Consider the following 12,128-nt stretch of genomic DNA (forward strand, 5'->3'; position numbering starts at 1 on the left):
GTCGGTGTCAAAACCGGCGGATCTCGGGTAGGGGGTCCCGAACTGTGCGTCTAGGCCGGATGGTAACAGGAGGCAAGGGACACGAAGTTTTACCCAGGTTCGGGCCCTCTCGATGGAGGTAAAACCCTACGTCCTGCTTGATTAATATTGATGATATGGGTAGTACAAGAGTAGATCTACCACGTCGGCGGCGATGGAGCAGGAGATATAGTAATGGCACACCATGAGTTGGTGCGCCATTATAGTAGTTTTGCAAAAAAAACATAGTAGTGGCGCACTGTGTGGCAGGTGCGCCATTACTAGTTATACTAGTAATGGCGCACTGTTCCCTGGTGCGCCATTAGTATTTTTGGGAAAAAATATATAAAAAAATTGTTACTAGTGGCGCAGCGTTGGTCTGGTACCCCATTAGTGCCTACCACACTAATGGCGCACCAACTCATGGTGTGCCATTACTATATAGTAGTGGCGCACCACATGTCTGGTGCACCATTAGTGGCCATATCATCTATAACCCTTTTCCTAGTAGTGAGGAAATTATTTTCAAAATGTTCTGTCCTTAAGTTAATGTTCATTAGGCTCTAAATATTATGTAGTTATTTTAGAAATTTATTTGGTTTTTTAGAAATTCTTTTGAATTAGTTATGAGCCACTTTGATCTCCTGTTAAAAAAACACACACGCACGCAGCCTGGACCGAAACTGGGTCGGCGCCCGCACGCCCGAAAACCTCTCGCACCGGTCGACTGCCCGCACCCGCCCTCTCTCGCCTCCTCTCACTGCCGCTGCCAGGTGGGCCCCACCGTCAGGCCGTCCTCAACCTCCCGCACCGCGCGAGATAAGCACTCGCCGCCGCGCTCCTGCAACCGCCGGCCGCCTCTCTCGCGGATAACTCTTATCCGTCGACCCCGAGCCCTCTGACCTCGCCTATATAAAGGCTAGGACCCCCTCTTCCGTCCTCGCCGTCCCGCTTCACCCCACACCGCCCATAGCCGCCGATGTCGCCGTTTGCATCTCGCGGGAGCCACGCCGCTCCGTCGTCCTTTCCGTCGCCAGTAAGCCACCACGGCATCCATCTTCTTCGTCAAGCGACTTCCCTCGGCAAGGCACACCCGTTTGACAAATTTTTCTCGCCTAGGTCCCGCCGAAGACGACACCTCGACGACGCCCGACCTCGCCGGAGCCCACGCAGCACCGCTGCCTTCGCCTCACCGACCCCGACGCCCCTAAGGAGCCCCGATGCCACCATCCGGACGCCCAAGCCGCGCCGCACCTCCCCGTCTTCTTCCCCGACGCCGAGGACCGCCGTAGCCACTGCCCCGCCGCCGACCGCCGCCGCGCCGCCGTCCTCTACTCATCGCCGACGCCGCCAGCCGCTGTAAGCCGCTGCACCTCCTCTGGTTTGTTAGATCGAATATCAACGGCTTAGATTAGATTGGTTAGGTTGTTTTTTTAGTAGAACCGCTACGCTGTTAACCTCGGGTTTTATTTTTAAAACCAATCGGTTTTTGTTTAAATTAGCCGCCGCCGTTTTGGTTAAATTGTGAACGTCCGCTGTATAAGCTATGCGGCGAACACCTTTCGGCCAGTAGGAATCTGCCACGCGTCAAGGACCTGTTTGCGATAGTTTTTCTTCACTACTAAGTCCCTGTAATTAGCAGATTAGTCCCTGAACTTAGATTAGCCACAACTTTTAAACCATAGATCCAAACTCGATGAAACCAGCGGCAAATTCTTCGTATTGTTTAGGTCTATCCAGTAGTATAATTTTGCAAACTTTTGTCAAATTCAAATTTGAATTTATTCAGATTCGAATTCGAACTTCAAATGGCCATATCTCCCAAACCGTAGCACCGATTAAGTTGATTCCTTTTGCATGCTGTCACTGTAGCAAAACCCTATCACGTGGACTTTTGTCACAATAATTTTTCACACACTAGAATCTGCCCTTTTATATTTTTACTAGTATGCATAGTATGCACTATATTTCACATCTCTCTTTGAACCATAGGCCTATGTTGTTTTGCACTTAGAATATTTCTGTAGTAGCTTAGTGTGTTGTATGCTCATTTGGTTTTTTTTCCGAGACTTTTTGCTATGCATGTTCTTTTGATTCTCTGGAATGTTTGCTTATGTTTGTTTATCTTCTTTGCGATAGATTGCCCAGAGTGCGAAGCAGAATATTACTAGTCTTTAGAATTCAATCAGCAGTACCAAGGCAAGTTGCATCTTGATCATGTTTCATTACCTATGTTTTTATTATGCACTTAGTTCTTTGCGGTAGGACTGCATGGTAGGATATTGATGCCGCATGACTATGCTTTTCACCCAGTAGTTCATTGAGGTAGGTCTGAACCATATAACTTTGTCACCATCGTTTTACATTATGTTGCTATGCTAAGTAGACGTGGATTGGGAAGTGATCATTGTAAAATTTGAGTGACAATGTAGTAAATAGGACCTAAGTTAATTAAAGAACTACCTGGGCGGAAACTTGTGGGAATGGTGGTGAAGTACAGTGGGGCACGCATGGGAAATCCATGGTGGTGCACCACTAGTGGACTGTCCGCTCAGGCTCAAAGAGATCAATCGTATTCCCATGTCTAGAAGCTTATGTGTGCAGCCACAAGCCAATATGGGCTCTGGCTTAGTTGAGTAGTTAGTCTGACCCCTTCCGGGATGGGCTAGCAGATGTAGAATGATGTAGGTGTACTAGCCTATCCGTGGGTTAAGGGGGAACATTTTCGAATGGCTATGTCTCGATCTTCCGATCATGGTGGTGGTTGAGTCTTGTGGGGAAAAGTGCACAACCTCTGCACACTATCAACCTAATCGATTAGATGTGTCCCCTGTTACGGACAACTTGAGCATCTAGTAATGGAAATGTCGGGAGATTTCCTCACCTTTAATTAAACAGTTGGGTTTTAAATGAAACTTGGGAACGAATGGAGTTGGGTTTGCCAAATCATCCTATGCAAATGTGTAGTAGTAGAATAACATCTTTTCTAATAGGGAAAAACTAGCTTTATGCAAAAAACTAAACTTAGAGCTTTGCCTCAACCAAATAGCATGTACAAGTAGGTTCATTACACTTATGATGTGACTTGCCAGTATATTCAATGTACTGACCCATATGGCTGCAACTTATCATGTTGCAGATATATCCGACGAGGATTAAGGTGTGATAGGTCGATGTTCTACACTCAACCTTGCTCGTGGAGTTGGACTCATTTACTTCTTTCCTTTCGCAGTATTTGCTTATTGGCTCGATGCCCTATTTTGTAATAAATGTATTGCTCCTAGGCTATCGATGTAATGAAGAGATGTGTGTTATTTCTGTTATTTCATCGAGTACTGTGTGTGCTAGCAAGTCGATCCAGGGACTAGCACGGTAAGCACAGAGACTTTGACTCTTACCGAGTCGGGTCGCTACAAGATGGTATCAAATCACACGTTGAGTGTAGGACGCGACCCTTAGAAATGGAGAAAAGCCATAGGATAAAAACTATATTTTTCATTTTCCATATATATCCTTTGGTCTCGTACCTTCTCTGCTTCAATACTAATTTCTTCTCTTTTTTCAAAATGTAGATGTCGTCCGCCCTTGTTGAGTTCGAGCAGCCCGATGAGACCATGCCCTTTGGAAGGCAGCTAGTGAAGATCATGAAGCACCTGAAGATTGGGCTTCCCACATTCACTTGAACCTTCACAGCCACCCTGCCCGAGGAGACACGTTGGAGGACCGATGCTCATATCCCCGGACCCATCCTCGGAAACCACACCAAGCCCATTGATTTCCATGTGGATACCACAACATGGGGCTTGGCAGGGGTATCGCTGCTCACATTGCTCTCGGACGCATTCGAGAAGTGTATGACGAAGACCTCAAGAGGACCTCCTTTGTGATGTACGGACGCCGCGACGCAAATGGAGATGTGGTGCGTACCCTAGAGGACGAGACGATAGCATCCCATATCCAGGACATGGAGGAGCACATTCGCATGATGGAGCTGGAGCTGTCCGACAACATGGTCGTCATCAAGAACCTCATGACCCGCAAGGTCGAGCTAGAGGAGGAGCTCCAGGACGCTCGCATCGAGCACGAGGGAGAGCTGGACGCACTGCAGGAGAAGATCAACGACCTAAAGGTTGAACTTGAGGAGGCCGAGGAGAAGTTGGATGAAGGGGAAAACATCTAGGAGGATCACTCGTATGGTGCCTATGTCAGCCAGGAGAGGGACCAAAATGATGAGCTCGGAGATGATGATACAGAGAGCGATGCAGGGACACTCGATGTCGACATGGTTGTCTGGTCATCATCCAATGAGAGTTAGATTTTATACCACCATGAGAACTTAGAAATTCGATTTCGTTATCCCATTAGTTTTATTTCATTTGTAAGACCTTGTCAAATCTTGTGACACGGCTTACCTTAGGTTTGATTATTCGTGTGAACCTCTTTGTTCGAAATTGAATTGGAGTAATTTGAAGATTTATTGCTATCATGTGCATATGGGTAGTGTGATTTTACTCATTAGGCCTTGTTCTATTCTAGCTCCTCATCCACTCTGAAACCCATCAGATGCCTCCAAGACGTGACCCTGAATTCAACTTTCTGCCGGAGCTTACACAATTGATCCAGCAATAGAATGCTCTTATGCAGATGCTCATTCAGAACCAGAACCAGAACCAGAACAACAACAACAACAACCCACCGCCGCCACTTCCGGTTGACAGTCTTACCCGTTTTCTGAGGCTGAACCTGCCCGTGTTCTCCAGTAGCACGAAGCCGATCGTCGCAGATGACTGGCACCGCAAGATAGGAAGGGAGCTTGCCACGGCAGGATGCAATGATGCGGATAAGGTGAAGTTTGCTGCTCACCAGCTGGATGGACCGGCAGCTGCTTGGTGGGAGAACTACACCACCACATACCCCATGGAGAATGTGACTTGGGCTCAGTTCCAGCAGGCGTTCCGCACTGCTCATGTCTTAGCTGGAGCCATGAGTCTGAAGAAGAAGGAGTTCTGCAGCTTGCACCAGGGAGGACGCACGGTATCTCAGTATGTTGATGAGTTCAGTAAGTTGGCCCGTTACGCCCCAGAGGACGTGGCCACTGATGCAGCCAAGTAGGAGAAGTTTCTAGAGGGACTGAACAATGAGTTGGGAGTTCAGTTGACTGTGGCAACATTTGCGGACTATCAGGAGCTGGTTGATAAGGCTACCATTCTTGACGGCAAGCACCAGTAGATGGAAAATCGTAAGAGGAAGTATGGTCATGGGAAGTATAACTCTGGAGTTCAACAGAAACCCCGCTACAGCCCGTACTCAGGAAGTTCTGGATCAGGCACTAGCATGTTTGGACGGAATCACCATAACCATGGAGGCCACATACATCATGGAGGAAATGGACACAACCACCATGGTCACAAGCAGGGCAATGGCAATGGAGGAAATGGCAATCAGCAGCATTTCAATTCTTCCACATCGATGAAGAAGGACCTGAGTCACATCACCTGCTTCAAGTGAAAGAAGATAGGTCACTACTCCAATGAGTACCTTGAGGCGCAAAATGGAAATGGAAATGGCAACGGGAATTCTGGAGGCAAGAAGCCCAATCCTTTCACTAAGGGGCATGTGAATCATGTCAATGTGGAAGAGGTTTATGAGCAACCTGACGCAGTGATTGGTAAGTTCTTGGTTAATTCATTTCCATCACTCATTCTTTTTGACACTGGTGCATCGCATTCATTCATATCAAGGGGATTTCTGGATAAACATAAGTTGCCTACCATAGCTCTTAATTCACCCATTCTAGTGAGTTAGCCGAGTCTATGGCTAGTCATGGATGTTTCCAACTGCCTTTGAACATAAGGGGACATGTTTTCCCCACAGATATGATTATACTAGAGTCACAAGGGTTGGATGTAATCCTAGGGATGGATTGGATGTCCAAGTATGAGGGAAACATTGATTGTGCTAGTAGATCGATTTTTCTCACCACCCCAGAGAAGAAGAGGATCAAGTACGTATCCAGGCTTAAGCCTAAGTGGACTCAGGTGAACTCTCTTACGGGAGTTGTCCAGGAAGAAGTACCAGTGGTGAAAGATTATCCCGATGTATTTCCGAATGAGTTACCAGGTATGCCGCCAGTTCAGGAGATTGAGTTTTTGATTGAGTTTCTGCCAGGCACAGGGCCTATCTCCAAGAGGCCGTATTGAATGTCTGCTAATGATTTGGAGGAAGTCAAGAAACAGATTAAGGAGTTGTTAGAGAAAGGGTATATTCGCCCGAGTTCATCACCTTGGGGAGCCCTTGTACTTTTAGTGGAGAATAAGGATGGAACCTTGAGAATGTGTGTGGATTACCGCTCTTTGAATGAGGTGACCATCAAGAACAAGTATCCCCTACCGATGTTCAATGACTTGTTTGACCAGCTAGAAGGAGCTAGTGTTTTCTCCAAGATCGATCTTCGATCGGGTTATCACCAATTGAAGATCCGTGAGAAGGATATACCCAAGATAACTTTTACCACAAGGTATGGGCTTTATGAGTATACAGTCATGTCCTTTGGTTTGACTAATGCCGCTGCCTATTTTATGAACATGATGAACAAAGTATTCATGGAGTTCTTGGATAAGTTTGTTGTGGTATTCATTGATGAAATATTGGTTTACTCCAAGAATAAGGAGGAACACGCTGAACATCTGCGCTTAGTTTTGGAGAAGCTCAGGGAGCATCAACTTTATGCCAAGTTCAGCAAGTGTGAGTTTTGGCTCAAGGAAGTCGTATTTCTTGGACATGTAGTGTTAGGTGAAGGGATTGCGCTGGACCCTACCAAGGTAGAGTCAGTCACAAAATGGAATGCACCCACCACACTTGGCGAGATTCGTAGTTTTCTTGGACTTTCAGACCGGAGATTTATTGAAAATTTCTCCAAGATTGCCAGGCCCATGAAAGCATTGTTGAAAAAGGACACCAGGTTCGTTTGGACTGAAGAGTGTGAAGCCAGCTTTCAAGAGTTGAAGAAGCGTTTGGTTACAGCCCCAGTGTTAATCCTGCCTGACGTACACAAGGACTTTCAGGTGTATTGTGATGCTTCACTTCCGCGACTTGGAGGTGTTCTTATGCAAGAGGGGAAGGTTGTAGCTTATGCTTCACGACAGCTTCGACCTCATGAGTTGAACTATGCCACACATGATTTGGAGTTGGCAGCTGTAGTGCATGCACTCAAGACATGGAGACACTATCTTATTGGGAATCGTTGTGATGTTTACACGGATCACAAGAGTTTTAAGTATAACGTCACGCAGAAGGAGTTGAATCTCAGGAAAAGGAGATGGTTGGAACTTATAAAGGATTATGACATGAGTATGTATTATCATCCAGGAAAATCCAATGTTGTGGCAGATGCTTTGAGCCATAAGAGTTATGTTAATACCCTTACAGCAGGAGGTTTACCTCAGGAGTTATGTGATGAGCTTAGAGACCTTCAATTGGAAATAGTTCCAAGAGGTTATGTTGCCGCACTCAAGGTGCAGTCCACCTTGTTGGGGACAATCAGGGAAGCCCAGAAGTTGGATCAAGGTATTGCTGATATCAAAGAAATGATGAGCAAAGGGAAAGCATAAGGATTTCGTGAGGATGAACATGGAACCATATGGTTTGAGCAATGGATTTGTGTACCTAATGATCCCGAGATCAGGAAGTTGATTCTTCAGGAGGGTCATGACTCACCATATTAGATACACCCAGGCAATACCAAGATGTATTTGGACTTGAAGGAAAGTTTTTGGTGGGCCGGTATGAAGAGAGAAATTGCCGAGTATGTGGCAATATGTGATGTATGTCAGAGAGTAAAGGCAGAACATCAGAAACCAGCAGGATTACATCAACCATTGCCGATTCCTGATTGGAAATGTGATAAACTTGGTATGGACTTTATCAAGGGGTTACCCAGGACCCGTTCAGGTTATGATTCCATTTGGATGATAGTTGATCGTTTGACCAAGGATGCTCACTTCATTCCAGTGAAGACCACCTATACATGTGCTAAGCTGGCAAAGATATATATGACCAGGATCGTATGTCTGCATGGAGTTCCAAGTAGCATCATATCAGATAGAAGAACACAGTTTACCTCAAGTTTTGGAAACAGTTACATGAAACTTTGGGTACCAGGCTAGAATTCAGTATAGCCTTCCACCCACAGACTGATGGGCAGACAGAGAGAGTCAATCAGATTCTAGAGGACATGTTGAGAGCTTGTGCGCTAGACTATGGGTCTAGTTGGGATGATAACTTACCCTACGCAGAGTTCTCGTACAACAACAGCTACCAAGCCAGTTTGCGGATGGCCCCTTTTGAGGCATTGTATGGAAGGAAATGCCGGACACCTTTGATGTGGAATGGAGTTGGAGATCGCAAATTGTTTGGACCTGATTTGATCAGGAATTCTGAGGAGAATGTCAAGTTGATTCGTGATAGACTTAAGATAGCCCAGTCAAGGCAGAAAAGTTATGCCGATGCTAAACGCAAGGAAGTGATCTATGAAGGGGGAGACAAAGCATATCTTCGAGTGTCTCCACTTCGAGGTATTAAGAGATTTGGAGTCAAAGGAAAGTTAGCACCACGATTTGTGGGACCATACAAAGTTCTGGAACATAGAGGAGAGGTCGCATACCAGTTGGAATTACTAGAGGCTTTGTCGGGAGTTCATGATGTGTTTCATGTTTCCCAGCTGAAGAAGTGTCATGCAGAGAGGGCAGACATTCCTTTGAGAGATACAGTGCCACTGGAGGCAATTCGGTTGGAGAATGATCTGACTTATGAGGAGAAACCTATTAAGATTCTTGAGACTATAGAGAGAATTACTCGTACCAAGATCATCAAGTTCTGCAAGGTTCAGTGGAGTCATCACACCGAGGAGGAAGCTACTTGGGAATGAGAGGAAGATCTTAGACAGGACCACCACACCTTTTTGCTGGCCAACCCGAATCTCGAGGGCGAGATTCATCTTAAGGGGGGTAGGTTTGTAACATCCCAATTTTATTAAATTTGGATGTTAATAGAATCATTCAATGCATATCATATTTGTTTGCATTTTGGAGTTTTTGAAATATTCAAATAATAGTTTTCCACTCGAGAAAAACAAATGAGAGGGGATAAGATGACTTCTTCAAAATATAAAAAGAGTGGGAAATTTTATTTTGGATATTACTTTAAGTTTTGGAGTTGATTGGTATTTATTTTATTTGCAAAAAGTGCATTAGTTGCATTAGGAAATTATTTTCAAAATGTTCTGTGCTTAAGTTAATGTTCATTAGGCTCTAAATATTATGTAGTTATTTTAGAAATTTATTTGGTGTTTTTAGAAATTCTTTTGAATTATTTATGAGCCACTTTGGTCTCCTGTTAAAAAAACACACGCACGTAGCCTGGACCGAAATTGGGTTCGGCCCAGGAGCGCCCGACCGGCCCAGTTGGCCATTTTGGCCCAAGGCCAGCGCCCCAACGCCCGCGCGCCCGAAAACCTCTCGCACCGGTCGACCGCCCGCGCCCGCCCTCTTTCGCCTCCTCTCGCTGCCGCTGCCAGGCGGGCCCCACCGTCAGGCCGTCCTCAACCTCCCGCACCGCGCGGGATAAGCACTCGCCGCTGCACTCCCGTAACCGCCGGCCGCCTCTCTCGTAGATAACTCTTATCCGTCGACCCCGAGCCCTCTGACCTCGCCTATATAAAGGCCAGGACCCCCTATTCCGTCCTCGCCGTCCCGCTTCACCCCACACCGCCCATAGCCGCCGATGTCGCCGTTTGCATCTCGCCGGAGCCGCGCCGCTCCGTCGTCCTTTCCGTCGCCAATAAGCCACCACGACATCCATCTTCTTCGTCAAGCGACTTCCCTCGGCAAGGCACACCCGTTTGACAAATTTTTCTCGCCTAGGTCCAGCCGGAGACGACGCCCCGATGACGCCCGACCTCGTCGGAGCCCACGCAGCGCCGCTGCCTTCGCCTCACCGACCCCAACGCCCCTAAGGAGCCCCGATGCCACCATCCGGACGCCCAAGTCGCGCCGCACCTCCCCGTCTTCTTCCTCGACGCCGAGGACCGCCGTAGCCACTGCCCCGCCGCCGACCGCCGCCGCGCCGCCGTCCTCTACTTGTCGCCGACGCCGCCAGCCGCTGTAAGCCGCCGCACCTCCTCTAGTTCATTAGATCAAATATCAAGGGCTTAGATTAGATTGGTTAGGTTGTTTTTTTAGTCGAACCGCTACGCGGTTAACCTCGGGTTTTATTTTTAAAACCAATCAGTTTTTGTTTAAATTAGCCGCCGCCGCCATTTTGGTTAAATTGTGAACGTCTGCTGTATAAGCTACACGGCGAACACCTTTCGGCCAGTAGGAATCTGCCACGCGTCAAGGACCTATTTGCGATAGTTTTTCTTCACTACTTATTCCCTGTAATTAGCAGATTAGTCCATGAACTTAGATTAGCCATAACTTTTAAACCGTAGATCCAAACTCGATGAAACCAGCGGCAAATTCTTCATATTGTTTAGATCTAGCCAGTAGTATAATTTTGCAAACTTTTGTCAGATTCAAATTTGAATTTATTCAGATTCGAATTCCAACTTCAAATGGCCATATCTCCCAAACTGTAGCTCTGATTAAGTTGATTCCTTTTGCATGCTGTCACCATAGCAAAACCCTATCACCTGGACCTTTGTCACAATAATTTTTCACACACTAGAATATGCCCTTTTATATTTTTACTAGTATGCATGGTATGCACTATATTTTACATCACTCTTTGAACCATAGGCCTATGTTGTTTTGCACTTAGAATATTTCTGTAGTAGCTTAGTGTGTTGTATGTTCATTTGGTTTTTTCGAGACTTTTGCTATGCATGTTCTTTTGGTTCTCTGGAATGTTTGCTTATGTTTGTTTATCTTCTTTGCGATAGATTGCCTGGAGTGCGAAGCAGAATATTATCAGTCTTTAGAATTCAATCAGCAGTACCAAGGAAAGTTGCATCTTGATCATGTTTCATTACCTATGTTTTTATTATGCACTTAGTTCTTTGCGGTAGGACTGCATGGTAGAAAACTGATGCCGCATGACTATGCTTTTCACCAAGTAGTTCATTGAGGTAGGTCTGAACCATATAACTTTGTCACCATCGTTTTACATTATGTTGCTATGCTAAGTAGACGTGGATAGTGATCATTGTAAAATTTGAGTGACAATGTAGTAAATAGGACCTATGTTAATTAAAGAACTACCTGGGCGGAAACTTGTGGGAATGGTGGTGAAGTACAGTGGGGCACGCATGGGAAATCCATGGTGGTGCACCACTAGTGGACGTGGACCGTCCGCTCAGGCTCAAAGTAATCAATCGTATTCCCATGTCTAGAAGCTTACGTGTGCAGCCACAAGCCAATATGGGCTCTGGCTTAGTTGAGTAGTTAGTGTGACCCCTTCTAGGATGGGCTAGCAGATGTAGAATCATGTAGGTGTACCAGCCTATCCGTGGGTTAAGGGGGAACATTTTCGAAAGGCTATGTCTCGATCTTTCGATCATGGAGGTGGTCGAGTCTTGTGGGGAAAAGTGCGCAATCTTTGAAGAGTGTCAACCTAATCGATTAGTCGTGTCCCCGGTTACGGACAACTTGAGCATCTAGTAGTGGAAATGCCGGGAGATCTCCTCGCCTTTAATTAAACAGTTGGGTTTTAAATGAAACTTGGGAACGGATGGAGTTGGGTTTGCCAACTCATCCTATGCAAATGTGTAGTAGTAGAATAACATCTTTTCTAATAGGGAAAAACTAGCTTTATGCAAAAAAAAACTAAACTTAGAGCTTTGCACCAACCAAATAGCATGTACAAGTAGGTTCATTACACTTATGATGTGACTTGCCAGTACATTCAATGTACTAACCCATATGGCTGCAACTTATCACGTTGCAGATATATCTGACGAGGATTAAGGTGCCATAGGTCGATGTTCTACACTCAACCTTGCTCGTGGAATTGGACTCATTTACTTCTTTGCTTCCGCAGTATTTGCTTATTGGCTCGATGCCATATTATGTAATAAATGTATTGCTCTTGGACGATCGATGTAATAAAGAGAT

Source organism: Triticum aestivum, chromosome 3A, assembly GCF_018294505.1.
Source record: "Triticum aestivum cultivar Chinese Spring chromosome 3A, IWGSC CS RefSeq v2.1, whole genome shotgun sequence".
NCBI classification, from domain to species: domain Eukaryota; kingdom Viridiplantae; phylum Streptophyta; class Magnoliopsida; order Poales; family Poaceae; genus Triticum; species Triticum aestivum.